The 21367-nt window shown below is 45.9% G+C and overlaps 1 protein-coding gene across 2 annotated transcripts in view; it reads right to left on the bottom strand.

The window, feature by feature from the left end:
- Nucleotides 1-21367, bottom strand: part of LOC132380944 (plexin-A2-like) — a 570948-nt gene that overhangs the window by 326494 nt on the left and 223087 nt on the right. The window lies entirely within an intron of this gene.

Below are 21367 nucleotides of genomic sequence, written 5' to 3'. Positions count from 1 at the left end.
CTGGGTGTGTGGACCTCGGGAGGTTAACTCTCTGGGTGTGTGGATCTCGGGAGTTTAACTCTCTGGGTGTGTGGACCTCGGGAGGTTAACTCTCTGGGTGTGTGGATCTCGGGAGTTTAACTCTCTGGGTGTGTGGATCTCGGGAGGTTAACTCTCTGGGTGTGTGGATCTCGGGAGGTTAACTCTCTGGGTTCGTGGACCTCGGGAGGTTAACTCTCTGGGTGTGTGGATCTCGGGAGGTTAACTCTCTGGGTACGTGGATCTCGGGAGTTTAACTCTCTGGGTACGTGGACCTCGGGAGGTTAACTCTCTGGGTACGTGGACCTCGGGAGGTTAACTCTCTGGGTGTGTGGACCTCGGGAGGTTAACTCTCTGGGTGTGTGGACCTCGGGAGGTTAACTCTCTGGGTGTGTGGACCTCGGGAGGTTAACTCTCTGGGTACGTGGACCTCGGGAGGTTAACTCTCTGGGTACGTGGACCACGGGAGGTTAACTCTCTGGGTACGTGGACCTCGGGAGGTTAACTCTCTGGGTACGTGGATCTCGGGAGGTTAACTCTCTGGGTACGTGGACCTCGGGAGGTTAACTCTCTGGGTACGTGGACCTCGGGAGGTTAACTCTCTGGGTGTGTGGACCTCGGGAGGTTAACTCTCTGGGTGTGTGGACCTCGGGAGGTTAACTCTCTGGGTACGTGGATCTCGGGAGGTTAACTCTCTGGGTGTGTGGACCTCGGGAGGTTAACTCTCTGGGTGTGTGGACCTCGGGAGGTTAACTCTCTGGGTACGTGGACCACGGGAGGTTAACTCTCTGGGTACGTGGACCTCGGGAGGTTAACTCTCTGGGTACGTGGACCACGGGAGGTTAACTCTCTGGGTACGTGGACCACGGGAGGTTAAATCTCTCGGTACGTGGACCTCGGGAGGTTAACTCTCTGGGTGTGTGGACCTCGGGAGTTTAACTCTCTGGGCGTGTGGTCCTCGGGAGGTTAACTCTCTGGGTGTGTGGACCTCGGGAGGTTAACTCTCTGGGTACGTGGATCTCGGGAGGTTAACTCTCTGGGTGTGTGGACCTCGGGAGGTTAACTCTCTGGGTGTGTGGACCTCGGGAGGTTAACTCTCTGGGTGTGTTGACCACGGGAGGTTAACTCTCTGGGTGTGTGGTCCTCGGGAGGTTAACTCTCTGGGTGTGTTGACCACGGGAGGTTAACTCTCTGGGTGTGTGGACCTCGGGAGGTTAACTCTCTGGGTGTGTGGACCTCGGGAGGTTAACTCTCTGGGTGTGTGGACCACGGGAGTTTAACTCTCTGGGTACGTGGACCTCGGGAGGTTAACTCTCTGGGTGTGTGGACCTCGGGAGGTTAACTCTCTGGGTGTGTGGTCCACGGGAGGTTAACTCTCTGGGTGTGTGGACCTCGAGGTTAACTCTCTGGGTGTGTGGTCCTCGGGAGGTTAACTCTCTGGGTACGTGGACCTCGGGAGGTTAACTCTCTGGGTGTGTGGACCTCGGGAGGTTAACTCTCTGGGTGTGTGGACCTCGGGTGGTTAACTCTCTGGGTACGTGGACCTCGGGAGGTTAACTCTCTGGGTACGTGGACCTCGGGTGGTTAACTCCCTGGGTACGTGGACCTCGGGTGGTTAACTCTCTGGGTACGTGGACCTCGGGAGGTTAACTCTCTGGGTACGTGGATCTCGGGAGGTTAACTCTCTGGGTACGTGGACCTCGGGAGGTTAACTCTCTGGGTGTGTGGACCTCGGGAGGTTAACTCTCTGGGTGTGTGGACCTCGGGTGGTTAACTCTCTGGGTACGTGGACCTCGGGAGGTTAACTCTCTGGGTACGTGGACCTCGGGTGGTTAACTCCCTGGGTACGTGGACCTCGGGTGGTTAACTCTCTGGGTACGTGGACCTCGGGAGGTTAACTCTCTGGGTACGTGGATCTCGGGAGGTTAACTCTCTGGGTACGTGGACCTCGGGAGGTTAACTCTCTGGGTACGTGGACCTCGGGAGGTTAACTCTCTGGGTGCGTGGACCTCGAGAGGTTAACTCTCTGGGTGTGTGGTCCTCGGGAGGTTAACTCTCTGGGTGTGTGGACCTCGGGAGGTTAACTCTCTGGGTGTGTGGACCTCGGGAGGTTAACTCTCTGGGTACGTGGACCTCGGGAGGTTAACTCTCTCAGTGTGTGGATCTCGGGAGGTTAACTCTCTGGGTGTGTGGACCTCGGGAGGTTAACTCTCTGGGTGTGTGGACCTCGGGAGGTTAACTCTCTGGGTGTGTGGACCTCGGGAGGTTAACTCTCTGGGTACGTGGACCTCGGGACGATAACTCTCTGGGTGTGTTGACCACGGGAGGTTAACTCTCTGGGTGTGTGGTCCTCGGGAGGTTAACTCTCTGGGTGTGTGGACCTCGGGAGGTTAACTCTCTGGGTGTGTGGACCTCGGGAGGTTAACTCTCTGGGTGTGTTGACCACGGGAGGTTAACTCTCTGGGTGTGTGGTCCTCGGGAGGTTAACTCTCTGGGTACGTGGACCTCGGGAGGTTAACTCTCTGGGTGTGTGGACCTCGGGAGGTTAACTCTCTGGGTGTGTGGATCTCGGGAGTTTAACTCTCTGGGTACGTGGACCACGGGAGGTTAACTCTCTGGGTGTGTGGACCTCGGTAGGTTAACTCTCCGGGTGTGTGGACCTCGGTAGGTTAACTCTCCGGGTGTGTGGACCTCGGGAGGTTAACTCTCTGGGTACGTGGACCTCGGGAGGTTAACTCTCTGGGTGTGTTGACCACGGGAGGTTAACTCTCTGGGTGTGTGGTCCTCGGGAGGTTAACTCTCTGGGTGTGTGGACCACGGGAGGTTAACTCTCTGGGTGTGTTGACCACGGGAGGTTAACTCTCTGGGTGTGTGGTCCTCGGGAGGTTAACTCTCTGGGTACGAGGACCTCGGGTGGTTAACTCTCTGGGTGTGTGGATCTCGGGAGGTTAACTCTCTGGGTGTGTGGACCTCGGGAGTTTAACTCTCTGGGTTCCTGGACCTCGGGAGGTTAACTCTCTGGGTACGTGGACCTCGGGAGGTTAACTCTCTGGGTGTGTGGACCTCGGGAGGTTAACTCTCTGGGTGTGTGGACCTCGGGAGGTTAACTCTCTGGGTGTGTGGACCTCGGGAGTTTAACTCTCTGGGTACCTGGACCTCGGGAGGTTAACTCTCTGGGTACGTGGACCTCGGGAGGTTAACTCTCTGGGTGTGTGGACCTCGGGAGGTTAACTCTCTGGGTGTGTGGACCTCGGGAGTTTAACTCTCTGGGTCCGTGGACCTCGGGAGGTTAACTCTCTGGGTACGTGGACCTCGGGAGGTTAACTCTCTGGGTACGTGGACCTCGGGAGGTTAACTCTCTGGGTGTGTGGACCTCGGGAGGTTAACTTTCTGGGTACCTGGACCTCGGGAGGTTAACTCTCTGGGTACGTGGACCTCGGGAGGTTAACTCTCTGGGTGTGTGGACCTCGGGAGGTTAACTCTCTGGGTGTGTGGACCTCGGGAGGTTAACTCTCTGGGTGTGTGGACCTCGGGAGTTTAACTCTCTGGGTACCTGGACCTCGGGAGGTTAACTCTCTGGGTACGTGGACCTCGGGAGGTTAACTCTCTGGGTGTGTGGACCTCGGGAGGTTAACTCTCTGGGTGTGTGGACCTCGGGAGGTTAACTCTCTGGGTCCGTGGACCTCGGGAGGTTAACTCTCTGGGTGTGTGGACCTCGGGAGGTTAACTCTCTGGGTGTGTGGACCTCGGGAGGTTAACTCTCTGGGTACGTGGACCTCGGGAGGTTAACTCTCTGGGTGTGTGGACCTCGGGAGGTTAACTTTCTGGGTACCTGGACCTCGGGATGTTAACTGCTGAGCGGGTTACTCATCTGTAATAGAACAGGAGCCAGTCACATGTCACAGTGCTGGGAGTGAGGCTGAACATCTGCCCCAGATGCACAGTGTGCTCTTTAACACCAACTCCTTACCCCCCAGGCGAGTCCAGCCCCCTGCTCCAGCAGCACACTACAGCAAAAGAAACACCTTCTATGGTGGTGAGTTTATGCAAAGCAAATGTCATGCAAGTGTACTGTAAATACAGCAGGCCCACGCTGGTTTATGGGAGAGGTAGGGGAGCTTTTGTTTGTCTAAATCCTCAGTGGTAACATAAAATCAGCATGATTCCACACAATAAACACTTACAAATAGTTCAAAATATGCATGGAATAATTTACAGGTTTAAATTGCCTTCCAAAATTATCAGGAGTCTGTCAAGGTCCAGTGGTCATCTGAAAAGACAAGTTACTTCCACGCTAAAATAACATGGATACTGGGAGCAACTGCAGACACTACGTTGGTGAGAAACGCAGGATTCAGGAATGCTGGTTAGTGAAACCACATGTTCCAACCAGGTGCAGTGCAGTCAGGTTCACACCTGGTGTGTGGGTCACACGAGTGACTCACGCCTCATGTGACCTCACTTCTACACTCATCCATGCAGGGCCGCGGATATTCAGAACCCTCTGGTATGGGGGGGGTGGGTGGGGGTTGCACTGCACAGGATTTAAGTAAACTGCAGAGAGTTGTACAATTGGTCAGCTCCACCACGGGCACCAGCCTCCATTATATCCCGGACATCTTCAAGGAGTGATGCTTCAAAAGATGCCTTCCATCATTACGGACCCCCATCACCCAGGACATGCCCTCTTCTCATTGCTACCATCAGGAAGGAGGTACAGGAGCCTGAAGACACACATTCAGTGATTCAGGAACAGCTTCTTCCCCTCTGCCATCAGATTTCTGAATGGACATTGAACCCATGAACACGACCTCGCTACTTTTTTTCTCTATTTAAATTTAGCTTTTTTAATATATATTTTTTTTACTGTAATTTACTGTTTTTTAATGTTTTGCAATGTACTACTGCCACATAACAACAAGTTTTACAACATGCAGGTATGCTGGTGATACTAAACCTGATTCTGATTCTGAGCATGACAGTTGCAGGTAAAGATCCATGCTCGAGGCTCATCACACTTACCATTAATACTGCTGTGACACTTCAACCCATCCTTCATATTGTGTCATTTACCTTGCTCCTGCCTGTCCTTCTTCATAGACCTACTGGTCCTAACGTGGGTAAATGGGATTAGTATTGATGGGCAACAAGGTTGGCATGAACGTGGTGGGCTAGAGACCCTGTTTCTGTGCTCTCGCACTCTGAGACTACAATATAATCTTTGGAGATGAGGGCAAAACTCAGAATCCTCAGAGAAAAGATCACTTCATCCTTGGCTTAAATGGGTGACCCTTTCATTGACTCCTGGTTCTAGACTTTCCCACAAGAGGAACAGTCTTTCCCAAACTCAGCCTGCCCAGAGCTTGCAGGATCTTGTGTGTTTTAATCAAGCCACACCTTACAGTGAACTGTCCCCCTCTACGTATATGTGGCTTCTCCATACATTTAGGTGCACCAAGTTCCCGGGAGGTCATTGCAAGGACGACCTCACCTGTTCCCTCGACGTTACGTTCCTGAATAAGAAGGCACAGCAGTGCCTCCACTTCCTGAGGGGATTGAGGCAAGCAAGGCTTTCCCCCATCTTAACCAAATTTTATAGGAGCACCTTTCGGAGTGTCCTGACAAATTGCACCTCCGTCTCGTCTGGGAGCAGCAGAGTATCGGGTCGGAAGTCCCTACCATCCATCAAGGACATTTACCAGGAACACTGGATACACAGAGCCCTTACTATTATCAAAGATCCCACCCATCCATCCAGCATCCTCTTTGACTTTCCACCGTCAGGCAGGAGACTCCGACGCATAAAGCCAAGAACACTCAGGACGGCAGACAGCTTCTTTCCTCAGGCCATTAAGCTCTGAGCTCCCTGCCACATCACCTTCAAAGTGTCACCGGTTAATTTGTTCCATGCAGTAGAATATTTTATTTTTGCACTTTACTTTGCTTGTCTATGTGTAATTCATTTGTAGATTTATTTCTTACTTTCCTAAGTTATTGTTTGTGACATGTGTGTTCTATGCTTTAGAACCTGGTCCAGAGAAACATCTCATTTGACGTTACACATGAAGTTAGTCAAATGACGATAAGCTTGACTTGATTTTTCGAAACACCGGTACGTACAAGCCCAGCCTGCCTACTCACTCTCTATGAAAAAAACATTTATTTCTGATGTCCATCCAGTAAAACTTCTCTGAACGCCTTCAGCTTCATTAAGAACCTGCCTGAAATAAGGAGACCAATACTGTCTGCAGATCTCCAGTGGTGTTCTCACCAAGAACCTTTGTAGCTGAAGCATAACATCCCTATCTTTGTATTCAGCTCCTCCAGTAATAACAAACATTTCCTATGCATGAACTTCATTGTTGTATAATGAGAAAATACAGTCAGAGAGAGCGAGGCAGTCAATTTAAATAGACCCAACACTCAGGTATCAGTGAAATTAGCACCTGATGCATCCTCTAAATTGCAATGTATATTTATAGCTTTGAAACTCAATGCTGTCAGCTGCTTTTAACACAAAACATGCAATCACAGAGTTTACTTCTGTAGAATTTTTCCACTGTGATATTTTTCCTGTTGAAAATCAAGAATGAGACTTCCATTGGGCTAATTCCAAATATGGGGAGTTTTTACATTTGTTCCAAGATTTTATCATAGTATTACAATCCATGACCCAGCAGACTTTGAAAAACTATACCTTAAAGGATTTGCAGGTTACTAACACAATGTACTGTATCAGCTTTAAAGGAAGTGACTACATTGGCACAATTCCCTCCACAGAACTGTGCTACTGACAGTTTTGTTATTCTCAGAATTTTTTTGTTTTAAGTTGGCCTTGGGTGTTTGGCCAGTGTTGTGTTCCACATTTTTCCTGTTCTGATCTGGTTTTACTGAGGAGTTCTGATGATCTCAGGGAACATTATAGATTTGCAAATATCTTCATTATTGTGAGCCACAACTTCAGACACTCCTTGCAGTGCTTCTTTGTGCAAACAACGAGTTATTTTCTTTTTTTTCAAATCCCAACAATTGAGCCACCAATACATGGGAAATCGGGGGAATACACACTCTCCCCATCGAGGGGTCGGCAGTGGAAAGCATGAGCAGCTGCAAGTTCCTGTCGGGCAGCATCTCAGTGGATCTATCCAGGAGCCAGCAGATCGATGCAATCATAAAGGAGGCGTGACAGTGGCTATGCTTTGTTAGGGGTTTGAGGAGATAATGGCATGTTAGCAAAGGCTCTTGAAAATTTCTACAGGTGCACGGTGAAGAACATTCTGACTGGTGTGGAGGCTCCAATGTGCAGGTTTGCAGGACGCTGCAGAGATTTGTAAACTCAGCCAGCTCCATCACGGGCACAACACTCCTTAATGTTGAGGATATCTTTCAAAGGTCGTGCCTCAACAAGGCTGCGTCCATCACGAAGGACCCTCACCACACAGGACATGCCCTCTTCTCCTCACTACCAAGAGGGAGAGAGTACAGGAGCATGAAGACACACACTCAACAATTTAAGAACAACTTCTCCTTGGCCATCAGATTTCTGAAAGGTCTGTGAATCCATAAACACTACCTAGTTATTCTGTTTTTGCACTATCAATTTTTATGTCCTGAACTGTACATTTGCCACTAAACAACAAACTCCACGACATATGTCAGTGATTATTCTTCCCTTAAATTCACTTGGTCCATTTCTGAGATCTCACTCCCTTTTCTCGATCCCTCTGTCTCCATTTCTGGAGACAAAATGTCAAGCACCATCTTTCGTAAACCTATAGATTCCCACAGTTAACTTGACTGTATCTCTTCCCACCCTATCTCCTGTAAAAATGCTATTTGCTTTTCTTGGTTCCCTCCTCTCCACCAATTCTGTTCCCAGCATGTGGCTTTCCTTTCAAGGACATCAGAGATGTTCTCCTTCTTCAACGAATGGGGTTTCCCTTCCCACTGGGTCCCTTCCTTCTTCTCTTTCTCTATGATCTACTCTCCTCTCTTATCAAATTCCTTTCTCTCCAGCTCTTCACCTTTCCAATACACCTGGCTTCACCTCTAACTAGCCTCCTTCCTTCTCCCCCACCCCCACCACATTTTTGTTCTAGTATCTTCACCCTTCCTTTCCAGTCCTGAAGAAGGGTCACAGCCTGAAATGGTGACTGTTTATTCATTACCATAGATGAAACCTGACCTGCTGAGTCCCTCCAGCATTTTCTGTGTATTGCTTCTGATTCTGAAACTGCCTGTTAGAGGTTCCAGCTTCCACGAAACCAGATCAGCCTCTACACATAGTATCCTCTTCTGCTACTATCTGATTCAAGATCAGCTCGAATTCCAAACACTTAGTGCAACTTATTGCAGCTGTTAATTGAATTTTTATGGTACAAATTGTACGCTCATTCCCCCTAATGTAGTGTGTAATTAAACTCAAGCTCAGATAACCCCAGCCAGTGTGTGTTAAACCTTCTACCACATCCCTCAATTCCACACACAGCTCTGCCATATCTCCTCCCCATCACTCCATCTACTCATGTTTTCAAGAAAAAAAATTTGACTGAGCAGGAAGTCATGCATCAAACTGTGGATCACAACTGCATTTGCACCAGAGCTTTCATAACTCAACCATTCCCATTCTTCGAAATCAAAATTAAAAAAATCACTAGACCCTGCAATGTCTTTTTGTTCCTATTTCTAAAGGCAATGTGTTAAGTAGTGTTCTATTATATTCCAGAAAAGCAAGAGAGCTGTTGCCACTCAGGAGGCCCCCGGGCTGGTTCACTGCTACAGTAATTGAGAGAATTTTTCACTCAACCCGGCCCCAACTTTAAAGCCTCCCATTTCCCATAGTAACACACCCCAGCACCTCAGCCAAGATGTGGCTGAATAAAGAATAGCCATAAGCAGCTCTGCCTACAAGAAGAAGACTTGCCATGAGGTTGGGAGACCATATGACATGGGAGCAGAATCTGGCCAATCAGCTCATCAAGTCTTTTCCTTCATTTCATTAAGGCTGATTTATTATCCTTCCCAACTCCAGTCTCTTGCTTTCTCCATGTAACATTTGAAGCCCTAACTTATCAAGAACCTGTCAGCCTCCGTTTTAAATATACCCAATGACTAGGCCTCCAAAGCTATCTTTGGCAGTGCTTTCCACAGATTTACCACCCTCTGGCTAAAGAAATTCCTCCTTATCTCTGTTCTAAATGGATGTCTTTCTATTCTGAGGCTATGCCCTCTGGTCCCAAACTCCCCCCACTATAGGAAACACCTTCTCAGCATCCATTCTATCGAGGTCCTTCCATATCCGATAGGTTTTGATGAGATTCCACCCCCCACCCCCCGCCACGCACCCAACTGGCTCTTCTAAATAAGAAAGCACAATTCCATGCCATCAAATGCTCCACATTTGTTAACCCTTTCATTCCTAGAATAATTCTCATGAACAACCTCTGGACCCTCTCCAATGCCAGCAAGTCTTTTCTTAGGGATAAGGGACCTAAGACTGCTGACAATACTCCAAGTGTGGTCTGACCAATGCCCTATAAAGCCTTAGCATTACACCTATGCTTTTATATTCTAGTCCTCTGGGAATAAATGAAACCATCGTATTTGTCTTCCGTAGGATAGCTTCATCCTGAAAGAAAACCTTTTTGGAAACATGCACAAAGACTCCCAAGTCTCTGAACACCTGATTTTTGAATTTTTTTCCACATTTAGGAAATAGTTTATACCTTTATCCCTTCTACCAAAATGCACAACCATAAACTTCCCTCCACTATATTCCAACTGCCACTTCTTTGCCCATTCTCCCAACCTGTTTAAGTCTACTTCCTGCTTCCTTAACACTAGCTGCCCCTCCACCTATTTTAATATCATCTGCAAACTTGGCCACAAAATCATCAATTCTGTAACATTAAGAAGTGGTCCCAACACTGACCCCTACTGTGCACTAACCAGAAAAGGCCCTTTTATTCCCACCCACTCTTTGTCTCTGGCCAGACAGCCAATCTTCTATCCTTACTAGTATCTTTCCTGTAATACCATGAGCTGATCTCTTATGCTGTTAAGCTGCCTCATGTGCAGCACTTTATCAAAGGCCCTCTGAAAATCCAAGTAAACAACATCCACTTACTCTCCTTTATCTGTCTTGCTTGTTCCTTCCTCAAAGAATTCCAACAGAATTGTTAGGCAAGATTTTCCCTTGAAACAATGCTGACTTTGGCCTTTTGTATCATGTGCCTCCAATTACCACGAAACCTCATCTTTAATAATGGACTCCAACATCTTCCCAACTACAGAAATCAGGCTAACTGGCCATTGAGTTCCTTTCTTCTGTTTCCCTTTGTTCTTAAAGCTTAGAGTGACTTTTGCAATTTGAGTCCTCTGGAGGACTCTAATTAAAAACCCATCTTGTAGGCAGGGACCTAACCAAAACTTCAGTGTAAAATCTTAGTCACAGCATCCTTCAGCCCAACTCACGTCTGCTGTCTGAGATAAGTACTGCCTATATTAATGTTCTTTTCCTGCGTTGGACCATATCCCTGTAAACTTTTCCTATCCATACACCTAGTCCTCACCCACTTTCAATGGTTTCCTAGTAGAATATAATGGACACTTGACATCACAATTTACCTCATTTTGACCCTTACACCTTCCTGTTCCAGGTTCAGAAACAGTTATTACTCTTCAACCATCAGTCTCTGAACTGGCGTGGATAACTTCACTCACCTAACACTGAGCTGATTCCACGAGCTGGCATCCCACTTTCCAGACTCCAAACCTCATGTTCTCAATATTATGTATCAACTAATTTATTTATCATTATTATCATCATCATTATTTGCTTTGTTGTAATTGCACGGTTTCCTTCTTTCGCACAAATTGGTTATTTGCCCCTGTTTGCTTGTGCTTAGTTTTTCATTGATTCTGTTGTGTTTCTTTGCATCTACTGTCAACGCCCATAAGAAAGTGAATTTCGGGGTCGTGTATGGTGACATATATGTACTTTGATAATATAACCATATAACAATTACAGCACGGAAACAGGCCATCTCAACCCTTCTAGTCCGTGCCGAATGCTTACTCTCACCTAGTCCCACCGATCTGCATTCAGCCCATAACCTCTATTCCTTTCCTGTCCATATACCTATCCATTTTCTAAAAATGACAATATCAAACCTGCCCCAACCACTTCTACTGGAAGCTCCTTCCACACAGCTACCACTTTCTGAGTAAAGAAGTTCCCCCTCGTGTTAACCCTAAACTTTTGCCCCCTAACTCTCAACTCATGTCCCCTTGTTTGAATCTCCCCTACTCTCAATGGAAAAAGCCTATCCATGTCAACTCTATCTATCCCCCTCATAATTTTAAATACCTCTATCAAGTCCCTCCTCAACCTTCTACGCTCCAAAGAGTAAAGACCTAACTTGTTCAACCTTTCTCTGTAACTTAAGTGCTAAAACCCAGGTAACATTCTAGTAAATCTTCTCTATACTCTCTCCATTTTGTTGACATCTTTCCTATAATTCAGTGACCAGAACTGTACACAATACTCCAAATTTGGCCTCACCAATGCCTTGTACAATTTTAACATTACATTAATAAGTTTACTTTGAACTTCGTCTGCTCTGTAACAGTTTATTCTGTACCTGTTATTACTTTTCCTTCTGCGCTGCCTCACTGCACTTCATGCTTTGAAATGATCTGTATGGATGGCTTTCAAAAATAAATGTTTTCTCTGAACCTCGATAGATGTGGCAATAATAAAGAAATTACTGTTTAATTTAGCATCATAGGTAGCACAGACATATGGGCTGAAGGGCCAGTTCCTGGGCAGTACTGTTCTACGTTCCATGTTCTATAATTCCCTAAGCCGATCAGATATCGAATCTAATTTCACTTCAGGATCTGGTCATTCAGTGTTTATTGCTTTTTGCAAGCTGTGCTCAATAAATGGATGCCAGACTGAACTGTCTCTGTCAGATACAGGGCCAGAAATAGGCCATTTGGCCCATCGAGTCTGCCCCATCATTTCATCATAGCTGATCCAATTTCCCTCTCAGCTCCAGTCTCCTGCCTTCTCCCGTATCTCTTAATGCCCTGACTAATCAAGAATCTATCAACCTCTGCCTTAAATATACCCAATGACGGCCTCTACAGCTGTCTGTGGCAACAAAGCCCACAGATTCAGCACCCTCTGGCTAAAGAAATGCCACCTCATCCATGCTCTAAAAGGACACCCGTCTATTCTGATCCTGTATCCTCCGGTCTTAGGCTCCCCCACCATTGGAAACATCCTCTCCACATCAAATCTAACTTGCCCTTTCAACATCCGATAGGTTTCAATGAAGTCACCTTTCATTCTTCTGAATACTAGTAAATACAGGCCCTGAGCCATCAAACGCTCTGCATAAGACAAGCCTTTCAATCCAGAACCTCCTTTGAAACTTCTCCAGTGTCAGCACATCCTTTCTTAGATAAGGGGCCCAAAGCTGCTGACAATACTCCAAGTGAGGCCCCAGCAGTGCCTGAAAAGTTTCAGAGGACACAAAGTCTGCACATGACTAACTGATGGCAATTTCACAGATTCATCATCTCTGGAACAAAGTGAAATTGGGAAAGAAACTTTCTGGTTTTATTCTTACCTATTTTATAAAATAAATTATACTTGCAGAGGCTTTCAGCTGCCTTAATTTGACAGTGTAAACCATAGGATGACAGCACATCACAGATATCACACTGTGACTAACTTGACGGAGCACCCAGCAATTTCCTTGCAGAATAATGGACGTTTTCACACCTTGCTATTTTATCAGCAAGTTCACTGTGACTGACCCAGCGCAGAGCCATACTGCAAGTAATACGCAGACTCATCATCAGTTTAGCCTGCAGCAGATATCTGAAGCAGAGGAGAATTAAAGAAAATTACAATTCATTGCTCTATTGTTGATTTAATATGTTGGCTGGGTAAAGATTTAATTCAGCAACAGCACAAGAATTGTTTTACTGAACCTTCCTGACACATTGTGTTTTCTGTGAACTCCAAACCCAATATGAAGCAATTCTGCAAATACATTTCCCTGTAAGGTAGCTGTGGTGACTTTTGGTTGTCCATGAGACCATAAGATATAGATGCAAAAATCAGCCATTTGGCCATTCCAGTCTGCTCCGCCATTTCATCAAGGCTGATACAAATTTCCAACCTCCTGCCTTCTCCTCCGTTATCCCTGTGGTGAACTATGTGCCTGTCTGGACACGCCCCCTGCTGACTGCTCCTGTGGCTCCTCCCACAGGCCCCTGTATAAAGGCGATCTGAGGCCTGACGCTCGGCCTCAGTCTCCAGGACATAGTATGATGGACACTCACTCCTGGTTCCTTCTTCCAGTCAATAAAAGCCGATATCTCGCCTTACATCTCAGTGTGAGTTATTGATGGTGCATCAATCCCTTCATGCCCGGACTAATCAAGAATCTATCAATCTCTGTCATAAATATACATAACAAATTGGGCTCCATTCTTGCTTGTGGCAAAGAATTCCACAGATTCACCACCCTTTGGCTAAAGAAATTCCTTCTCATCTCCATTCTAAAAGTACATCCCACTCTGCTGTGTCCTCTGGTCTTGGACTCTCCCACCATGGGCAACATCCTCTCCGCATTCACTTTATCAAGGCCTTTCACCATTCGATAGGTTTCCTTGAGGTCACCCCTCATTGTTGTATTTTGCAGACCAATTCTATTTTCAGTAGGCTGCATCAATGTGGGAGAGCAAGTTCAAGTTGAAGCTTCATTGTATACAGCTAAATGAAATAGTGTTCCTCTGGGGCCCAAGTGCAAAACACTACATATAGTCACACACAGCACATATTGTTACAATCCAGCACATACAGTCACAAAATATTATTAGCACAAGTCTCAGAGTGGTATGGCCTGAAGATTGATGGTGCATGGGATGTTGCCCTGGATCCACATTTCAACAGGATATAAAACACATTAACAAAATCAATGCATGGAGAAGCTCAAAGAATCAGACAGATCTTCAGTGGGAGATGGAACATCGACATTTCAGGTTGAGACCTTTCATCTGGACAGACAAGATATTTGGAGCACCAAAGAATCTGCTGGAGGAACCCAGTGGGTCAAGCAACATCGGAGGTAAATGGAATTGTCAAACTTCAAGTTGAAACCCTGCTGCAGGATTTATTCCTCCTCCCCCAGCGATGCTTCTCGAACTGCTGAGTTCTTTGAGGAGATTGTTTTGTGCTCCAGATTCCAGCATCCGGAGCCTCTGAGATCTCAACACCATGTATCTAATGGGTCCAGGCAGAGATTTTCATAAATCAAACAACAAAACTCCACAGTTATTACTGGACTGAACTACCTGGTCCCTTCATGACAAATAAAACTGTTGAAGGAGCTATACCTATAAAGGGAAGGGAAATGTCAGCATTTCAGGGCAAAGACTGCTTTAGGACTGCCTGGTCGTTCAGGCAGCTACACCAATCTTGGCTGGTTCTGTATTCCATTATTATTAAGTTATTTCATTCATTTATTATTAAGATATTACCCTACAACCATCAGGGTCCTGAAATGGCATGGATTCAGGAATTCATGATTCAGGAACAGCTTCTTCCCCTCTGCCATCAGACTTCTGAATTGACATTGAATCCATGAACACGACCTCACTACTTTTTTTTTCTGTTTTGGAACTATTTATTTAATTTAACTTTTTAAATATATTCATTATTATTATGTATTGCATTGTACTGCTGCCATATAGCAACAAATTTCACGAGACATGCTGGTAATACTAAACCTGATTCTGATTCTGATTCCGGACAGCTCTACTCATCTCTACTCTGAACTGATTCCACAATCTACAGACTTGTCTACAAGTCTCTACAACTCATTCAGTATTAATTTTTTATCTGCACAATTTGTCTTCTTTTGCACATTGGTTATTTTTCAAACATATTATGTATAGCTTTTCATTAATATTGTATTTCTTTATTTTTCCTGTAAATGCCTGCAAGAAAACGAATATCAAGGTAGAATATGGTAACATGTATGTTAATTTTAATTTTACTTTTACTTTGACTCAGAATCAGAATCAGGTTTATTATCACCAGCATGCGTCGTAAAATTTGTTAACTTAGCAGCAGCAGTTCAATGCAATACATAACCTAGCAGGGAGGGAAAAATAATAATAAATAAAATAAAGCATAGTAATAATTAAACAAGTGAATCTATTGCATATATTGAATAGATTTTTTTAAATGTGCAAAAACAGAAATACTGTGTTTAAAAAAGTGAGGCAGTGTCCAAAGCTTCATGTCCATTCAGGAATCGGATGGCAGAGGGGAAGAAGCTGTTCCTGAATCACTGAGTGTGTGCCTTCAGGCTTCTGTATTTCCTCTCTGATGGTAACAATGAGAAAAGGGCATGCCCTGGGTGCTGGAGGTCTTTAATAATGGACGCTGCCTTTCTGAGACACCACTCCCTGAAGATGTCCTGGGTGCTTTATAGGCTAGTGCACAAGATGGAGCTGACTAGACTTACAACCTTCTGCAGCTTTTCTTGGTCCTGTGCAGTTGCCGTCCCCCCACCCCTCCCCATACCAGACAGTGTTGCAGCCTGTCAGAATGCTCTTCTCAGTACGACTATAGAAGTTCTTGAGTGTAATTGTTGACATGCCAAATCTCTTCAAATTCCTAATGAATTCCTAACCGTTGTCTTTCCTTCTTTATAACTACATCAATATGTTGGGACCAGGTTAGATTTTCAGAGATCTTGACACCCAGGAACTTGAAGCTACTCACTCTCTCCACTTCTGATCCCTCCATGAGGATCGATACATGTTCCTTTGTCTTACCCTTCCTGAAGTCCACAATCAGCTCTTCTGTCTTACAGACGTTGAGTGCCAGGTTGTTGCTGCGGCACCATTCCACTAGTTGGCATATCTCAGTCCTGTATGCCCTCTTGTCACCACCTGAGGTTCTACCAACAATGGTTGTATCATCAGCAAGTTTGTAGATGGTACTTGAGCTATGCCTAGCCACATCGTCACGTGTATACAGAGTATAGAGCAGTGGGCTAAGCACACACCCCTGAGGTGCACCAGTGATGATTGTCAGTGATGAGGAGATGTTATCACCAATCCGCACAGATCGTGGTCTTCCAGTTAGGAAGTCGAGGATCCAATTCTAGAGGAAGGTACAGAGGCCCAAGTTCTGTAACTTCTCAATCAGGATTGTGGGAATGATGGTATTAAATGCTGAGCTATAGTCGATGAACAGCATCCTGACGTAGGTGTTTATGACATGGGGAACGCCATTGAGACTGCGTCTGCCATTGACCTATGGTGGCTACAGGCAAATTGCAATGATCTCAAGTGCTCTTTTCTGCCTGATGGCCACCCCTAATCCTAGCCTTAGATATGTTCAGCTACTGAATACCACTTCATCTGATTTTCCAAGATTCACAGCACTCCAAGTAAAGAAATGTTGCCTCCTCCCCCCACCCCTACCCCCCACTCCCTGTTCCAGTCTTGTGACACCAGGTTCCGTCATCAGCCAGTGCGACTCTCTTCAGGACATTTAAACTCAATGATTAACACACAAACAATTATCTCATCTTAATGCAAATTTCTCAAAAATTGAGCCATGCAGTTGGATCGCATCCAGACAGCCAGAAGCTGAAGATTACATTTAGATTTTTCTTATCAAAAAAGGTTAAATTACTCGGAACTGACACTTGAGAAATTGAGGTTTAATTAAAATATTGAAAGCTTTTCCAATTAATTTTCCTTGATGATTTCTCCCCTCTACAGATACCACACTTGATAGAAGTGGAAGGAGGAGTGACTTTGGGAGAGAGGCACTGACACACAACAGACTTCAACAGTACAGAAGTGGACTCTTAAGATCGAAGGATGTGTCAGACTGCTTCAGAAGACTGATGACAGGACTGTGTGATCCACTTCCCGTGAAAACAGGAATCTGAATGAGTATTTCCAGATGCGGGGAGGACTTGTGCATGGCAGACGCTGTCCAGAGAATTATGAGCGGCACAGGAAAGGGGGAGATCTGCTCTGCAAGTTGTCACAAGTTGGGCTGCAGATGTGGAGGAGCTGCTGGATCAGGCACTGAATGTAAAAGAAAATTAAACATGAGTGAAGGGGTGATCACTCACCAAAACTGGAAGTTAGGAACATAAATCAATGAGATGCTGAGGAACTCAGCAGGTCAGGCAGCATCTATGGAAGGGAATGGATAGTTGATGTTGTGGGTCAAAACCTTTCGTCCAGACTGAAGAAGTAGAAGGGAGTTGGTCGGTACAGGGTGATGGAGGAGAGGCTGGCACAGATACCTGTCTAACCACGGCTTTCTGACACCAACGCTGGGTCTGGGGGTTCAGAGACGGTTGAGGGGAGCTGAGAAGTGTGTCAAAGAAACTAACTCAGTTTTCACTGGTCACGGGGAGGTTTGGTATAACGCTGAGTGGCGGGAAGGTTCGTGTTTATTTCAGGGTCTGTCTGATTAAGTCAACAGAACAGCAGCAGACTTTCCATTCTCTCTGTGCCTCCTCCAAGAGGACCACAACCTTCTCATGGTTTGGAGGTTTGCGTGCCTCAATGACCCAGAGAGCTATGTCAGCTGGAGTCAGGGCTTTAAGCTTTGGTTCTTGGTAGGGTCGGCCATGCCAGACAGGTCAAAGGGCAGAGGCCAGACGAAGTGTGGTCCAGCGGTCCTCCCGATTCAAGGATTCACCTCAGGGCCAACAACCCTGATTAGTCGAACAAAATCATTTTAAGTAACTTAATATTTAATTTTAATAATTTTACATTTGTTATTGTTGTAATAGTTAATGAACATTTATCCAAAAACATTTAAAATCATTGATAGGCTTGACAGTCTGATAAAGCTGGGGCAAAGGGACTTTATTTTGTGAGTGGAGTTTCAGCCTCACCTACCAGCACTATAAACATTAAGCTGCACTAGGCTTGCCTTTGGCTATAAGTTCAGGGCCATTAGTTTTGTATCTTGTTTCTTGACACAGCAACTTCCTGCTGGCACAGCTTCAATTCTCTGGAGTGGGAGTGATGATGGGAGACAGGGCAGTCCAGAGGACGTTAATGAGGGTGAAGAGACTTCGGTTGAAATGGGGAGCAGCCACATCTCTGCAGGAGACCTGCCGATATATTCACGAGCCTGAAGCAAGTTCACTACCATTTGACGGGAATGATTTACTAAAATAAACAGCTGCTCCAGTCATATGCTTTCAATTTCGAAAAGAAATAACAAGAAAAGTTACAATGTATGTAAATATAAATAAGGTTGATTCTAATCAAACTTCATTATTGGAAACACGTGAGAACCAACGTCAGAATATGCTTCAGTTGTTGAATCACTCTCGATATCTTAACAATAAACTTTTGAAGCAAACAGAAAACAGAACAACATAGATCGAGCGTCAATGGATAAATATTTCTGGGCTGTTTGATGCCAAACAGAGGATTCCTTACTTGGGTTGTAGGCTGCAATGATTTAGCTCAGGGGATCCCAAACTGGGGTCCATGGATCCCACAGTTAGCATAAAAAGGGTTGGGAACCCTTGGTTTAGGTGAAAGCTTGCTGAGTCATTGTGTCTGAGCTCAGGAGAAGAGACTTTCTGATTCTGCAATGTCACTGATCTCCAAACAGTCCTCACCGTGTTGCACTCGGCTCACTAGAGGAGACTCTTCCATAATGTCTGTGCTGACCATAGGACCAAATTAAATAAATCTCATCTGCCTTTCGAAATCCCTCCCTTTCCTGTTTACGTGTCTGTCTAAGTGCCACTTAAATGTTTTCACAACCGTCCTGGGAGTTGGTTCTAGGCACCCACCACACTCTCTGTATAAAAAACACTTACTCCATGCATCTCCTTTAAACTTTCCCCCTCTCACCTCAAATCTCTTCCCTCTATATTTGACAGTTCACCCTGGAGAAGAAGATCCAGATGACCGACCAAGCAACACACACAAAACGCTGGAGGCCCTCAGCAAGCCAGGCAGCATCAACGGAAAAGAGTACAGTCAACCCTTGGCCCGAAACATCGACTGTACTCTTTTCTATAGATGCAGCCTGACCTGCCGAGTTCCTCCAGGATGTTGTGTGTGTGTGTTGCTCGGATTTCCAGCATCTATGGATTTTCTCTTGTTTGTGATTAGACTGCCTACTGTACTGTGATGTATCATTGTTCATTATGTAGCCAGACCTTGTGGGTCAGTTACATAAACTCAGTTTTTTCAATGCTTAACTTGATGTTCTGGAGCTGTTGTACAGCTCATTCCCTTTATTGTGCTCTGCTGTTGGTAGGACCGTCCTTTTATGACTTTGACAGGACAGGAATGTCCCTAGCTCACCACAGTATGACACCCTCACCTGGTTTAACCTCACCTGCTAAAGCAGTGTATTGGTGTGTGGCACTGTCACATGCAAGCAGCTATTTACAGCCACAGATGACAGCTAAGTGTCTGATGGAGACTAAAGACAACATTGAGGTGGCTGTTGATACCTTCAAATTTTTCATAGTGCCTAACTTGTTGAGGTAATGAAATCGCTTCATTTTCATGTCCGGCCGTTTCTGGCATCTCCAAACCCGAATGCTTGAAACCATGGTGAGCTCTGAATTGTCCTACTGGTTATTTCTCGCTAACTATCAGTGACAAACACCACTGCTTTTTGAGCACAAACACACACAACCGACGCCATTTCAGAACCGTCTGCTCTAAACACGGTGTTGTGGCTAATGACCACACAAGTGCACGTGACGAACGCTGGTTAGAAACTCTTCACCAACAATCTCCTGATTTAATTAAGTGGCATAGTGTCTCAAACAAATGGAGGGAATGGAAATCCCAACTATTTTCTCAATTTGTTCTTTAAGAGTTGTCCCAAATAAGAGGCTGTCCCGATTAACCGACTGCCCAATTAACTGGAATCCACTGTATATCCAAAGTGTTCCCATACAACAATTGTTCAGAAGATGCCAGAAAAATTGGAGTAGGAGTTGGCCACTTGGCCACTTAAACTTATCCCATCATTAAATATGATCATACGTAATGTACACTAGGTTTAATTTGCTCTGTGCCAGTTCCACCCCCACCACATGATCACTCAACCAACACATTAAATATTTCACATCAGCTTCCAGAGGTTCATCAGCCAAAGTCTACTAAGGACTTGAGTGACGATCTTTAACAGGAGAAGTGTCCGTCCTATCACAGCACTGGACTGTCAGTACTGTAAGAAGATCACACTGTGGAGTACTGTAGCTGCAGTAAATGAGACTCATCAGCCTTCTGGGTGGGTCTTCTATCAATCACTTAGGCAAGAGGGAGCCATACAACTCACCCCAGTCCCTGCAGACAGATAATTATGTCACTTACAGCAGCCATGCCCAGAGCCGCTGACAGGACAAGCTGGCACTGGCTGGAGGGGTACGCTGGTGGCAGGAAGCCCTGGTTCCCGGTCCACCTGTGAGCATGCAGGACACGAGGCACCTCTGTTTGCTTCACTGACAGCACGAAGCAAACTGATGGATCAAATTCCAATAGCCTCGCCAGGCTGGAAGGTTTAATGAGCAGGGCAGGTCTGTGAAGCCATGTTTTCTTACATTCGTCAGTGTCGTTCCTTGTGGAGACTTGCTTTATTGGAATCACTCCATGAGATTGATTTACCCCAGAACAAAGAGAACTACAGCACAGTAAAGGCCATCCATTTTTCTTTCATCCATGTGCTAGTCTAAGAATCCCTTAAATGTCCCTACCAGCACCCGGGCAGAGTGTTCCACCACCTTATCAAAACTCCTCAGCAGCTGCCCCCTCTCGCATACAGTCATAGCCTCATCTTACCTCTCACAAAACCCCTATTTTACCCTGAGAGACACTTTATCACATGATCTCACTGGCTAGTAGTAACACGGGGTCTTCTAACGCCTGGAAGCAGACACACAGGGGTAGACTTCATTGCTCATTGCAATTAGAGATACTGGGCCATGCCAGTGGGTAAGGCTCACTGGGTCGATGGCTCCAGTTAATATCAGAGAATATATAGTATACAACCTGAAATTCCTACTCTTCACAGACATCCACCAAACAGAGACAAAACCCTGAAGAATGAGTGACCGGAAAATGTTGGAAACCAAAGCCCCCATCCCCCCTCCCACGCACAAGCAGCAGCAAAGCATCTATCCCCCTCCCCCCAGTTGTTCCAGCAAGAGGCATCAGAACCCCACCCCCAACCACCCCTAGGCAAGCAATAGCAAAGCCCCCAACGAGACGATGATTCAGTCCATAACCCAGCACTTTGGAA

This window comes from Hypanus sabinus, chromosome 25 (assembly GCF_030144855.1).
Source record: "Hypanus sabinus isolate sHypSab1 chromosome 25, sHypSab1.hap1, whole genome shotgun sequence".
In the NCBI taxonomy this organism is placed as follows: domain Eukaryota; kingdom Metazoa; phylum Chordata; class Chondrichthyes; order Myliobatiformes; family Dasyatidae; genus Hypanus; species Hypanus sabinus.
The sequence above is the reverse complement of the archived record's forward strand: the minus strand, read 5'-3'. Positions and strand labels throughout refer to the sequence as shown.